The 14,392-nt window shown below is 40.9% G+C and overlaps 1 protein-coding gene across 3 annotated transcripts in view; it reads right to left on the bottom strand.

The window, feature by feature from the left end:
* The window catches only part of RAB3C (RAB3C, member RAS oncogene family), a 355,923-nt gene that overhangs the window by 151,022 nt on the left and 190,509 nt on the right, over positions 1 to 14,392 (bottom strand). The window lies entirely within an intron of this gene.

The raw sequence follows: 14,392 nt of genomic DNA on the forward strand, positions 1-14,392 counted from the left end.
AACAAATGTACACATATGCTTGACACAATGGATATCTGTATGGAATGTGATAAGAGGTATACGAGCCCCCAATAAAATGATTAAAAAAAAGAAAGAACTGGAGATCAAGCAGAGACAAGCCAGATGCAGGATTCAGAACACAAAAAGAGAGTTGCTTAGCACAGAAACATGACACAAATGAAAGTGGAGACAAGCCTTGCTTGCTCAGCCAGGCCGAAGAGCAAGCTCGGACTGCTGTCAGGATAGCTACCCAAGTCCTGGGCAAGGCGGCTCTTTTGGGTGATAACTGGCATCTGATTGGTGTCCGTCACCAGTGACTCAGCATTAGACTTCAGTGCAGACTCTGTTGGGAAGAGGCAGTCTTGCTCATGTTCTGGGCTTTGATGGAGGCGTGGTTCTTGCTGTCTGATGGAGACCATGCTCCCCAGTCAATGATGCGTGATGACTCGAGTCACTCCCTCTCATAAAGTGGGGATTCAAAATATATCCCACCTTAATTAATTCCACCTCATCAGCATAACACATAACTCACTCCAACGTGGACCTGTGGCCACAGATTACGTCCTAGGGCTTACATCACATCACAAAATGGAGGACTAGGGTTAGAAGGGCCCTGGTGGCATAGTGGTTATGAGCTGGGCTGTGATTTGGAAGGCTAGCAGGTTGAAACCATCCGCTGCCTCGCAGGAGATGTACGTGGTTTTATACTCCTGAGAAGAGTTACAGTTTGGAAACTCACAGGGAAGTTCTATCTTGTCCTCTGGGGTCACGATGAGTCGGCATCAACTCGATGGCAGTGAGTAATTAATTAATGAACTACACCACATTTATAGCGCTGTTGTTCCAAACGGCAACATCAACACTCCTACTGCAGACTTGTATTTGAAGCAACCACCATTTAGAATACCCCCTAGTTACCAAGCTGGATAGCCAGGAGAGGAAGCAGGTACTCATCACAATTCCTTCCCTGAGACTTATGTGATAGGCATCATTATTGTCCTTTAAGACAAATCTCCAGCCCCTCCTTCAAAGGCAGGCAATTAAATTCTAATAACAGATGATACACTATGACACATGAAAACCAAAGAATCCCGGTTAGAACATACTGGTGTTTGCAATAAATATTCTGGCATAAAAGCACACGTTTGAAGGTGCCTGGAAGTAGAGGAGGGGGCTTCAAAAAGCTCATGGAGAAATTCCGTTATGTTTTAATTCCATTTTCTACACAAACTTCTTTCAAGATCCCTGGAATGCTAAAAGTGTAAATGAAGCTGAACTAATAGCAATCATATTTTTACAATTCCTTCCAGTCAAGACACCAAGCCTTTTATTTAATCTTTATAGCCCCTTGACAGCCTTACTGGAGTAAAGCTGTAGCTACTGAAATTTAGCTTCTGGAGTTGACATTAGTGTCAATATTTATGGATTATTAGCGCTTCCAAGGCAACGCTAATATTACTTTGGCTCTCATACCACAAAGTTTTTATGTCTCTCTACTCTCATACCTCTCTCTCTACATAACCAGCACATTATCTCACTAGCTTCTGATAAGTGCTGCATCTTGAGTATCTGTCTGCCTCTCTAACACACACGCACACACACACACACACACCTCTCTGCGACAAGAATAAAAGTCCAAGTGAAGTCTTAAAGTAACAAGGATCCCTGGTGGTACAGTGGATAAAGCAATCAGGTGCTAACCAAAAGGCCAGCAGTCCTAATCCCCCAGGTTAGATACCACAAGAGCAAGATGAAGCCATCTGCTTTTTGTAGAGATTTAAAGTCTTTAACACTCTATGGGGCACTTCTACTCTGTTCACTCAGGCCAATATGAGTAAGAATCAGCTCCACAGCTGTGGAGCTTTGCCATTGGTTGTCTGTGTCGACACTGGATAAAGGAAAATGCTTCTTACTTTACGGGTTGTACAGTTTTTAGCACATGCACATTTTTCACAGAGTTAATTTCTTTGCTGGTGGCCACCCTAGGTTCATAGTGACCTTCTGCAGGGGTTCCCAAGGCTGTAAATCATTATAGGAGTAGACAGCCTCATCCTGCTCCAGAGGAACAGATGAAGGGCCTGAACTGCTCACTGTGGTTAGCAGTCAAACTTACAACCCATGACTGCTTCGGCTCTTATTTTAGGTGATCTGAATCATGTGCTGTGCTTGTATATGTTCAAAAGCAACAATGCCACTTTGAGGGCTAAGAAGCTCCGGAGCTGAGCCAGTGTAATTTCAGTTACCTCATATGCATGAAAGAACTAGACAAAAAAATGTAGAAAAACCACAGCAGCCTGGCTGCATTTGAAATATAGTATCATTGAAGAGGATGGAGTACACCAGGGACCACTAGAGGTTTGAGTGGAGGTACTTCCAAAGTTGTTTTGGAAGACATTTATCCAGAATGCCTCTGAGAAGTGAGGTTGATGAGATGCCTTCTCGTGTATTTTGGCCATGTTATAGATGGTAGATGGTAGAGGGTTTGCTTCGAACAAGGGACTATCTGGGCACAGAAGACATGTTATCAGCGTTGTTCCTGTGTGCTGTTGCTTCCCAAGCAGAATGGCCCTGTAGGCTTTCCTAGATTGTAATCTTCTGATAGCAAATCACCAGGTCTTTTTACCCACCAAGTAGATGGAAGGTTCAAATGCCAACCTTCTAGCAGTTAACCATTACACAACCAAGAGTGTGCAAACCCTGGGTCTCCGAGGTTGCATTCTCCTTGAAGAGTCAGGCATTACACAGAGTAACCAAACAAATTACATACGATGGCACATGGTCATACATGTGATGGAAAAACAGAAAGCAGTGGAAAAGGATAAAGACTACCAAGGAGAGTTACAAAATAGAATCGAGTTTGGGAAAAGAAGGTGACATTAAAATGAAGACTTGAAGGATCTGAGGAAGTGACCCATAAAGATATCTGGGGAAGAGAGTTCCAGGCAGTGGGAAGAGCGGGTGCAAAGGCCCTGAGAGAGTCTAACAATAGCAAGGAGGTCTTTGTGGTTGACGGGGGTGGAGGAGAAGAGAAAAGCAGAAGGTAAGGTCAGAGATGGTTCGACAGTGTGTGCATTGTGCAGGGTTTTGTAGGCCATTGTAAAGATTTTTGACTTTGTTTCAGAAGAGGTGGAAGCTGGGATAAAGGAATGAAGTGAGCAGAATTACACTTAGAAAGGCTCACTCCAGGTGCTGGGAAGACTCTGGGGCTGGACTGTTGCAATTTTAACAATTACTCGAGCCGAGATGATGGGGCACGGCAAGGGTGGTGGCAGTGTAAGTGGTAAGACACAATGAGAAAATATTAATATAGTTTGTAATTGGGTCAAGATATCAGGGGGGTTTCAATAGTTTATGGTACAATTCCATTATCTTTTATTACCACTTTCCCACAAACTCTTTGAAGCTCTTTGAAGGACCTGATGTGGGGCATGGCCAAAAGAAAGAGTCCAAAGATTTTTTAACAGGTTAAATGGAGATAGTGGAAGGTGTTGTTAATTGGCATGGGAGAGACTATGGGGAAAATTGTGCTTCTTTAATGTGTGGTTTTACGTTGAAATGGTCATTTACCTTCTCTCTAGAAGCTTGAGTTTAAGGGCTATCTTTACAAGTTGGCTGTTGTAAGGCCAGGTTAGGCCAACTTTCGGAATGTAGGAATTAACATACAGGAAGAGAGTGTCTCTTTGATGGCCCAAAAGGCATAAGAATGAAATGGGTCAGACACCACATTCTAATCCCAGTATTGCCACCTTCACCTTGTGACAGGACCTACTTTATAGCTGATAAGAGAATTGGAGACAATTAGGAAGCCCGAACAAAAGTTGATCATGCCATAGTTGTTATTATCAAGCTAAAATTATTTCCTACTTAATATGAGGTCACCTTAATTTAAGAATAATATATATTTTTGGAAAAAGAGAAATAAAGGTAACAGCAGACGGAGAGAATATTTGAAGGCGATATTTTATTTCCATCCCTGCACATCTGCAGTGGTCCCCTGAAAGTCATAGACATGAATTATTGAAAACTGGTGGGAAGATGGTGTCAGACTTTTATCCTCAGTCTGTTGGCTGTTAGAAAAACATCAATCTACTCAACAGATTTCCTGCTTAAAAAAAACAAACCCGAATATCTTATCTTTATAGTTCTTCCTTGTGCCATGAACAGTACAATGCACATAAATAAGGTGGGAGAGAGAAGCCAAGATGTTCTCCCACAGGAAACACAGTTGCCCATGGCCAGGCCACACTTGAAATGGAAATATCTTTAAAGTTCTTGCTGAGGAAGTCTGAAGTCGAGTTCAAATCTGCAGCAAAATATGTAGAAATTTCAAATCACAATGCAAAGCTCTCTGGCAACATCCAGACTACTGTTTCTAATTAAGTCTCTCCAGGGCTATAGTCCAGCTGAGATCCAGTCTACTCTCTGGACACCACTCGTTTGAGAAATGTCAAAAGGAGAGAACTGTCCATGACTATCTGGTGTTTTTATAACTGCTTAATCCTATTCTGGATTGGTGTCTTTGCCAAACAATACATTTAATTCAATACCTCTCTAGAGGATTCAAATTTCTGCTGAAAGATTCAAGCCACTAAGCACAGAGATAGCTTTGATTTTTCTCAGAATCTTGGTGCCACTAGATTGCTCTTACTTCCTTTGCAACTGCATGCCAGTTTTCTCTTTAACAACCTTTAAGCAAATGTGGCTCAGGCAAATTAGCCTACTCCCTGGCAGGATTATTTTGCCACATGAACAAATCTGAAGAACATTGTAAGACTCTTTACAGCTTCCAGTGTAATCACTGGCAAACATCCTTACTTCTTGAGTCTATTTTTCCCTCCAATTAATGTAGATAGCCTCTCCAGATCTGAATTTTTCATGAAGATTTTATTCACTCATTCTAGGAATATTGATTGAGCACTAACCAGTAACACTAGGCTAGGCACTGGGGATATAAAGGTGAAGAAGACAAGCATTGCCCTTCCCTTCAGGGAACTTAGACTTCAGCAGGAAAACATAATTAAATAAGCCATGTCATACAAGACAGCAAAGAGGTTGTTCAGGGAGCCACCTACAGAGTCAATTAAACTCGTATGAAGGCTAGAGAACTCTTCTAGAGGAAGTGAAGGTGAAGCTGAGATCTGAAGGGCAGCAGAAATGAGTCTGATGGGATGGGATGTGGAGGAATACGCTTCTTCAGAAGGCTTGGCATGTTCATGAAGAGAGGCTTACAGACTTGAGAAACTCATAAAATGGAAAAGAAGTTCAGAAAAGGCCAAATCGATGAACTAGTATAATAATAGCGAATTAGCATGTGGTTCCCAAAGTACTGGGTGTAAAATAAGCACTTGAGGCTCTCTGCAGAGTATCTGATCTCATAGAAACATACCTCACTTTACTGTGCTTCATTTATATATATACATATATAGAGAGATAGATATAGATCTCTTTTTACAAATTGAAGGTTAGTAGAACCTTGCATTGAGCAAATCTATGGATATGCCATTTTTCCCCCCAATAGCATGTGGTCACTGCATGTCTCTGTTCCATTTTGGTCATTTTCACTTCAAACTTTTTCATAATGCTATTGCATAGTTAGTAGATGACAACCCCCTGTCATTGAGTAGATCCTGACTCAGGGTTTTTGAGGCAGTAAATCTTTACAGGGACAGATGGCCTCAACTCTCTCTCCAGGTTTTGATAGAATGATGGGTTTGGTCTGCGGATGCAGCAGTTACCTGTGCAATGCTTCCATAACAGTACCAAGAGGAATCCTAAGAGACTATAGTTTCCCAATGCATATAAAAGGTTTACACTAATAGACTAGAGGACAGTGTAAGCCTAACTTTTATATGCACTAGAGAACCAAAACACAAAACAAAACACAGGTGACCCATTTTATTGTAATACTTGCTCTATTGCAGTGGTTTGGAACTGAACCCAAGTATGTCAGATGGACCAGTAAGATGGATCTCCAGTCCCTGGAGAAGGACATCATGTTCGGAGAAGTGGAGGGGCAGGGAAAAAGAGCGAGACCCTCAATAAGATGATTGACACAGTGGCTGTACCAAAGGAGTCCAACATCCGAGCAATCTTGAGGATGGGACAGGACCAGGCAGTGTTTGCTTCTGCTGTGTAGAGTCCTCATGAGCTGGAACTGACCCAAGAGTGCCTAGCAACAGGACTGAAACTGCAGTGGTACATGCCAGGTATTTGCCTGGGCTGCCTTCTATTCAGCACAGAAGATAGAAAAATGATGTTTTAAGGAATAGTGTCCAGATAGGAGTCACTGTTTTCATTCTCTTGAGTAGTTACCATTCAATTCTGGGTTTATTTGTGACCTGGAGAAATTTATGTGCTTGGATTATACTGGCCTAGTGGCCTCACACTGGGACCTCCATTAAAGAGGCTTGTCTTCTATGTTTTAAAAGTGCTATAAAAACAAATCTCACAAGGTCTTTTTAGTACAGTGGTAAAAGCCAGTGTTGACATAAACCAACATGCTCCAAATAAAAGGTTATTTTCATCACAATGTAATTCAATGAAAATGTCTCGGTCCTGAGAGATTAGTAGCTTTTTGTTTTTGTCCTCCTCCTGCCCCCCACCTTTCCAGTAATTAAAGCTATGTAAATCATGAGGGGGAAACAAGGCTTTCTACTTCTGTAAAGAGGTGTAGTTTCAGAACCCATGAAGGCAGTTCTACTCGCTCCTATAGGGTCTCTATGCATCAAGAAGGCACCCAGTGGCAGTAAATGCTGTAGTCCATTTGCTTTGGGGTGGGCAGTGAGTGATAGCATATATTGTGTTTGGCTTTCTTCTCTCTTCTTTAATAAGCTTTGGTTTTATCATATTTTCCAGGATGTCCACAACCCAATTTACTGAGGCACAGCAGGAACCCTGGTGATGCGATAACATTAAGTGCTCAAACGCACACAAATTCCCAGTGAAGAAAGACGGGCGATCTGCTCCCGTGCAGGTCACAGCCGAGGAAACCTTGTGGAAGGAACCCTTCCATTCCATTCTGCCCTACAGTCACGATGAGTCAGAACTGCTTGATGACAAACAACCACCATGAGTCAGTCTACCCTTTGTATTCCGATAAACTTTTAATTCCTCTCAGTCACCTTTTATGTGCCCCAAAGGTCCTATCAGACTCACCTGTCTGTAGAACTCTTATTCTCTTGGACCATTTCAGCTGCCAATAACTTAATGTGTAGCTACCAAGTATGTTAGTAATTTGGAATGGACACAACCCAACAGTGCCTCCCCTCAGACCAATGCTACACAGCTACACAATTCTTGCCTCCCACACGGACACTTCCCTGGTGTTGCTAAGGCACAGCCACCTGTGTGTGTAACTGCTAAAGGGGTTAAGACCCCAGAAGTGAACCTTTGGCCACTTGAGGACAAGAGCTTGTGAATAAATTATTTTTCCTTCCTTTGGTGAAAGATTTTGTCTTGAGACATAAGCCTTTTAAAGATGTTACTATGAGATCAGCAACCACTTACATTTGATATCAAGTGGTGTCTGTTTGCAACATACCCTTACTTTTATCCCTTACTCTTGATTCTCTGGGACTATACTTCCCAATAAAGAATTAGCATATAATCTGCTTTCAAGGGAATGAGGACTAAATCAAGTACTGTCTCCTGGTTCCTGGGAGACTCTTTCTTTTCTTATTTTATTGACTAGATTCTATGTTAGTTTTTTGTAATCAACTAATAACCAGAAGGCTGGAGGTTCAAATTTACTCAGTAGCACCATGAGAGAAAGATCTGTAAAGATAGATGGCTGTCGTTATTATGGTATGCCATCAAGTTGATTCCTAGTCATAGAGCCCCTATCTGACAGACAAGAATTACCCATCATGTTTCCTAGGCTGTAATCTGTATGGAAGAAGTTCTCCAGGTCTGCTGGGTTGAGTTATTGGTCTTTGGTTATCAGATGGATGCTTAATCATTGCGTCATCAGGACTTCTTTGTAAAGAGTACAGTCAGGAAAACTCTATGGAGCAGTTCTAATCTTTAACACATTGGGTTCTCATGAGTTGGAATTAATTCAGTGGCAATGAATTGAGAAATTAATAAAGGTATATATATGTAAATGTTTCTATGTATATACATATACATTAGTTTTTCATTCTAATTACAATTTGTAGATTATAAATGAATATTTAAGTCATTTTGCAGTGAGCTTGATTTTATATTAATTTCATAAAAGTGGGAAATTTAGCCAAATTAAAAAGGAGATATTCATTTAAGCTAATTCCACAAGTGAAGTTATATTTGAAGATTTAAAGCACAGACTACTTTTTTTTTTAAGGAATAGCCTCTATTTTCTAAAAGCATTGCAAGGATGGCCTAGAGTCATACAATGATGTACAACAACGTTCTGTTGTAGGTAAGCCAATATGAGTCCGATTTGCCCCAATTACACCCTGAAACAATATTATCTTTGAAGGATTCCCTGTTATTGCAAACAGTTAATGTGCTTAGCTGCTAATCATGGAAAAGATAAAAGTTTCAGTCCACCCTGAGGTACTTTATTATATGGACCTAACAATCCACTTCCCCCAAATTTGCTAACACCTTATGGAGGACAATTCTACCAACACACACAGAGTCACTATAAATTGGAATTGCTTCCACTAGTATAATTTCTAAAGCTGTATGTCTGTTTTCTCTTGATCAGCCTAGAACTTGAGAGTGACTAAAAAAATAATTAAACATTTTATTGGGGGCTCTTACAAATCTTGTAACAATCCATCATTCAAAAGTAATGAAAATTTTAAGAAACATAATAATAAAAATATATCTGTAGTTAGATAGCACTACACATGTTCCTGAGTTCACAGTCAGCAAGAATGTTTCTACCAAGTAAAAGGAAAGAGAGGAAAGAACCAGGAGTCAATGGACATTTCTAGAGGTCTAAATGCAGGCATGTACAGATGTAACTATATTTCTATATAACAAGGGGAATAGAACTATGTACTCATATCTTTCTGTAAGAATCAAGGTTGCAGATGGACATTGGGCCTCTGCTCAAGCACTCCCTCAACACAAGAACACTTTGTTCTAATAATCCAACATTCTGTGATGCTCACCTTCCTGACATGATCACTGAAGACAAAATGGGTGCAAAATGGGGGTGAAGACAGTTGAGGATGCCTGGCTATCAAAAGACATAGCATCTGGGGTCTTAATGGCATGAAGATAAACAAGCTGCCATCTAGCTGAGAAGCCACAAGGCCCATATGGAAGAAGCACACCAGCCTGTGTGATCATGAGGTGCTGATGGGATCATGCATCAGGCTTCTAAAACCCATAAAAAAATTATGCTCAATTTGAATGAGAGGTGGGCGTGGAGTGGAGACCCATGCCCATCTATAGACAATTGGACATCCCCTCACAGAGGGGTCACAGGAAAGAAATAAGCCAGTCAGGTCGCAGTATAGTACCATGAAACACACAACTTTCCTCTAGTCCTTTGGTGTTTTCTTCACCCCACTATCATGAGTTTAATTCTACGTTACAAATTGGATTAGACCAGAGCATGCATGCTGCTACAGATAAGAATCTGCAACACAGGGAATCCAGGAAAGACAGACCCCTCAGGGTCACAATGAGAGTAGAGATACCAGGAGGATTAGGAGACCGTGGGAGGAGAAAGGGGGAATCAATCACAAGGATTAACCTAGAACCCCCTACCAAGGGGATGAACAACGGAAAACTGGGTGAGGGGCGATGGCAGATGATGTAAGATATGAAAATAATGATCTATAACTTACCAAGGTTTCATGAGGGAGGGCAGGTGGGAGAGGGAGGGAGGGGGAAGAAATGAGGAGCTGATATTAGAGGCTCAAGTGGGAAGAGAATGCTTTGAAAACAGTGATGATAGCATATGTGCAAATGTGCTTGACACAATGGATGAATGTATGGATTGTGATAAGACATTTAAGAGTCCCCAATAAAAGTATTTAATTAAAAAGAAGAAGAATGTTTCTACCTTTCATGTAATGAAAGTACATTTTATTATGAAGGTAGTTGCAGATACATTTCAATTAATTTTTCTTTGTATTATATATATCTTTTGCTATTGTTTTTCCTAATTTTCAGATAAGTGGTTGGAAACCAGGGATTTAAAGAATGCATTTCTTCCTGCTTGCTCTCCCAGCAGTATGCCTTCTACCCAGGAGCAGAAACTCATCTCAGAGCATCCGCAAGCTCTTTATCCCTCAATCCCTCACAGTCATGCTGCATAAGGGACGCAACTCTGGTTTGGTGAACTGGATTTTCCCAATAGGTTTCTGCTTACTATGTCATTCTGTTCTCATTCCTTAAACCTTTCCCAGGTTTTGGATGGAAAATCTTGTATACTTTTATCCAATTAAGAATATTGTACAAAATATCCCTTTTATGCTACTTTATTATGCTAACTAGGGGCTGCAAACAAGTGTAATATAGACTTTCCCTGTAAGTAGTTTATAAGATAGAAGGGGCTTAACATCAGTATAACTAAAACCCCAAACAACTAAACATCGTTGTCCCATAGTAGCAATGCACACACAAGCGTCAATCTTTGGCTGAGAGGAAGAATAGATCCACCGATTCATTCGTGACTGTCAGTCTGAAACAATTTCTATATTTTCCTTTGGGAAATCTGATACGATCCAGGACAGTTCCTTGGATCATCGATTCAGAATGGCCATTGAATTGCATTGTATTTGGTATTAAAGAAAAATATCAAGGAATGCATAGCCTAATACAGCAGACAAAATGTAATCAACTAACAACAGAATCAGCTATATTCTTTATGATAAGCAGGATCCAGCGAGCGAGTGTGAATAACACTGCCTGCTGTGACTGGAGAGGGATGTGAGAAGGGAGCTGTAGAGATGCCCTAAGGTCTGTAGAAGAGGTGACATGTGACATGCCTTTGGTGGGCAAATAAGAACTTACATAATTTAACAAGAAAGCATTCTAGGCACAGGTGTTGTGGTTGTTTTTTTAAAGAAACTTTGTAAATTGGGGGAAATTTTGTCTAGATGAAACATGGAAGAGAACAGTAGGAGATGATGTTAGTAAAACGATATATGAAGGCAACAATGTCTACCCTGTTAGAGAGTTTAGATTTCATTATTAATCAGTGGTCTTAACCATAAATTGAGCTTAAGATTCATTTGTACACTCAAATTCAAGCTTTCAAATAGAGGTATATGCAAATTTGACACTGGGCCTTTTGAGTGTAGTCTGTCCAGACTGGGATTTGCACGCCTGTATGTTGTCAACACACCAGTGGTGACTTTGATACACTATCGAATCATTGCTCATGACTCTCATCTTAGAAATGAAAACGTTAAATAACATCATATTAATAAAGGTAGCATTACTGTTATACTGAGGGTTTTGTTTTAAGTTGAGAGTCACATCCAAGTTCATTCAGAAAGATAGCTCTGATGGCAATGTGAAGCAAAGTCTGCAGAGAATGGGACCTGAAGGCAAGAAGAGTAAAGGTTCCTGACATGAATGTGAGCTAATGATAGTTTGTATGAAGGCAAAGGCACTTGGACAAAGGGGAGGAAAAGACTTCACAGATAATTAGAAAGTCAAAATGGTTGGCCTTGATAGTCAATGAGATGTGATGGGTAAAACAGAGAGAGATCAAACATAATGCTCAGATTTCTATGTCAGATATCTGAGATATGGTGGATTCATTAACTGAGATGATAGATGCTGGCCAGATATTAAACACAATGTCCATCAGGCAAATTGACTCTCAAAGAGCAAGTATTCAATAAGTATTGTTGAATGGATTTAAAAAATACTCAGCTAACCAATGATGCTATTATTCTGGATGAAAAATATAGTAAGGATTATTTTATAAGCTTTTTAGCTTTTGACAGATAGATGTATGGGATGCATGTAGAAAGTTAAGGGAGATTTGCATAACCATAAAAGAAACAACAACACAACAAACAACCAAGCAATACAAAAAATATCACCAAGAACCATCATTTAAAAAGCATAGGCTGGCTTCCAGAAACAGTGGATGGTCTAGTTTTGTTCTACAACAACAAGAGGTGAACTTCAAAAAATATAGAGAATCGGAAAGTAATGTATCTGATATTCAGGCTGAAGAATTTAAATTCATTCAGGAGGCAATGATGAGTCATGGGGGACTTTGGAGTAGGGGGTGTTCCTTGATCTTTAGGAGCATGCTCTTTGGGAGATTTTCATAGCATCAGTGGAGAGGATAGAATGGGGCAGGAAGAAGTCTAAAGATATAAACATGAATTAAAAGATTACTGTGATGGTAGAGGTAGAAACTGAACAAGGATGGTCACAGAAGGACTGGAAAGGTAGGGGCAGATTCAATGGGTATTCAGAAAATAAAAACATGCGATATCTGGAGGTGATAGTTGGACCCAGGTTGGGCTCAGGATGATGTCCAGCAATGAGGTTTCAATGAACAGAAATAATGATGCGAGAGGAGCAAGCAGTTTCTGGTGATGATAACTGATTCTGAGGTGCCAGCAGGATGTCCAGGTGCAAAAATGTGTCAGGAACCTGAAAAGGCCACACTGAAGTTGAGAAGACCATTTTGGGGCCAATAAATTTAAATTTGGGAGCCATCTGTGTGTGAGCAATAAATGAAGCTGTGTGAGTGGATAGGACTGCCTAGGAAACGAAGAGCAAGCCCAAGAAAAAAGCCACAGTGCTTACTTTCTGTTGGCAGGATGGAGAGTGAGTGAGATCCAGAGCGGGTAAAGAGGAACTGTCAAGGAGAGAAAGAAAACAACATGGAAATAGCGCTTCAAACGAATGCAGACTGAGTCAGATATGGTGTCTGAGGAGGAGGCAGAAGACGAAGAAAGGACAGAGACTTGTCGCCATGGGAGGAAGGGTTCATGGGGTGGAAGCAGCGTGACTCAGGGTACGGAAGAAGGTATGGAGGAAGGAGGGCATGAGGAAGCCAAACTTTTCCAGATCTTTTTGATGCAAGAGTATTGACAACATGGGTCCTGCCATTGTTGCCAGCTGATGTTAATGAGCTTAGTATATTCTTCAATCTAAGCCCATTAGTCTGCTAATGGAAATTGCAGGGCTAGAAGAGCAATGAGCACCAACAGCCTTGGACGCCCTGAAGATCTGGAGCCACCTTCATGAGCTTTCCCTAACAGAGCACCAAGTCTTCATGCTTCCTGAGCGAAAACAGTGAAGATTCAAACCGTCATTTTACATGACAAGATACATGTCATCGCCATGTGTGGTGACTAAGCAGCACTCACAACACGATTCATTGAGCAAAGCCTTTTTTGTACTAATTTGAAATAAACTTTGGTCAAATATTAAATCCTTATATACCGTATACACTTGAGTATAAGCCGACCCAATTATCAGCCGAAGCACCTAATTTTACCCAAAAAAGCTGCATAAAAAAATGTGCTGAAAAACTCAGCGTATCCTCGAGTATAGAGGTATGGTTTTTTTTCTATTTCTGGGCACTCTCTCATTTTATTTTGTACTAAGCTTTCAGGGACTGGAGTCTTTGAATTTATGAATTGGACAAAGCTGACAATTTGGTAATAGTGCGACTACTGTACAGGAAATCCTTGTGTTTAGTTGTTGTCTCATCGTGATGTACAGCAGAACAAAGGTCTGCCCAGCCCTGCGCCATCCTCAGCGTCAGCCCTCGGCAGAGCCCGCTGCTGCAGCCACGTGGCAGCGATCTCACGGAGGGTCTTCTTGATCATTGACCCTCTGTGTTACTGAGTGGTGTCCTTCCCCAGGGACTGTCTCCTGATAGCATGCCCCACATACGGAGACAAAGGCTACGACCCTTGGTCTCCAAAGTGACATCTTTGCTTTTTAAACCTTACAGAGATGTTTTGCAGCAGATCTGCCCAAGGAAATAGCTTCCTATTTCCTAAGGGCTGCTTCCCTGGGGGGTGATTGTGGCTGGACGGCTACTGAAGCCTCCAGTACGTCCTGTTAAGAGAGTGTTTGTTTTCACGTAGGTCTTACTCCTTTTCAGTGTCTAGCTCCACATCTTCCTTTAAGTTGCTATTTCTTGAAGTGTGTATTTGTGGATGCATAATGCCAATGCAGGTGTCTTCTCAAACGGACACTTAAATGTAAAAGAATCTCAAGTGGACTGAAGTTTTGATAGCATCTGTCTCTCAATGGAATGAGTACGTGTATGAATACAGCATTTTGAATATCTATTGATATTTCTAAAAGATCATTTGGGAAAACAGACAGAAAAGTAAATGACTTTCATTTCATCTTTCATCTGTGTATTCTAATTTTCCCTGTCTGTGTCTGTATTTGGAGTTAAAATGTGGTGTCTGCTCAGTACTGACCATTATTTGTTATCCACACCAGTGGGATTTCA

This window comes from Echinops telfairi, unplaced genomic scaffold (assembly GCF_000313985.2).
Source record: "Echinops telfairi isolate 266 unplaced genomic scaffold, ASM31398v2 ScPeMD7_7469;HRSCAF=8507_1, whole genome shotgun sequence".
Taxonomy (NCBI): Eukaryota; Metazoa; Chordata; class Mammalia; order Afrosoricida; family Tenrecidae; genus Echinops; species Echinops telfairi.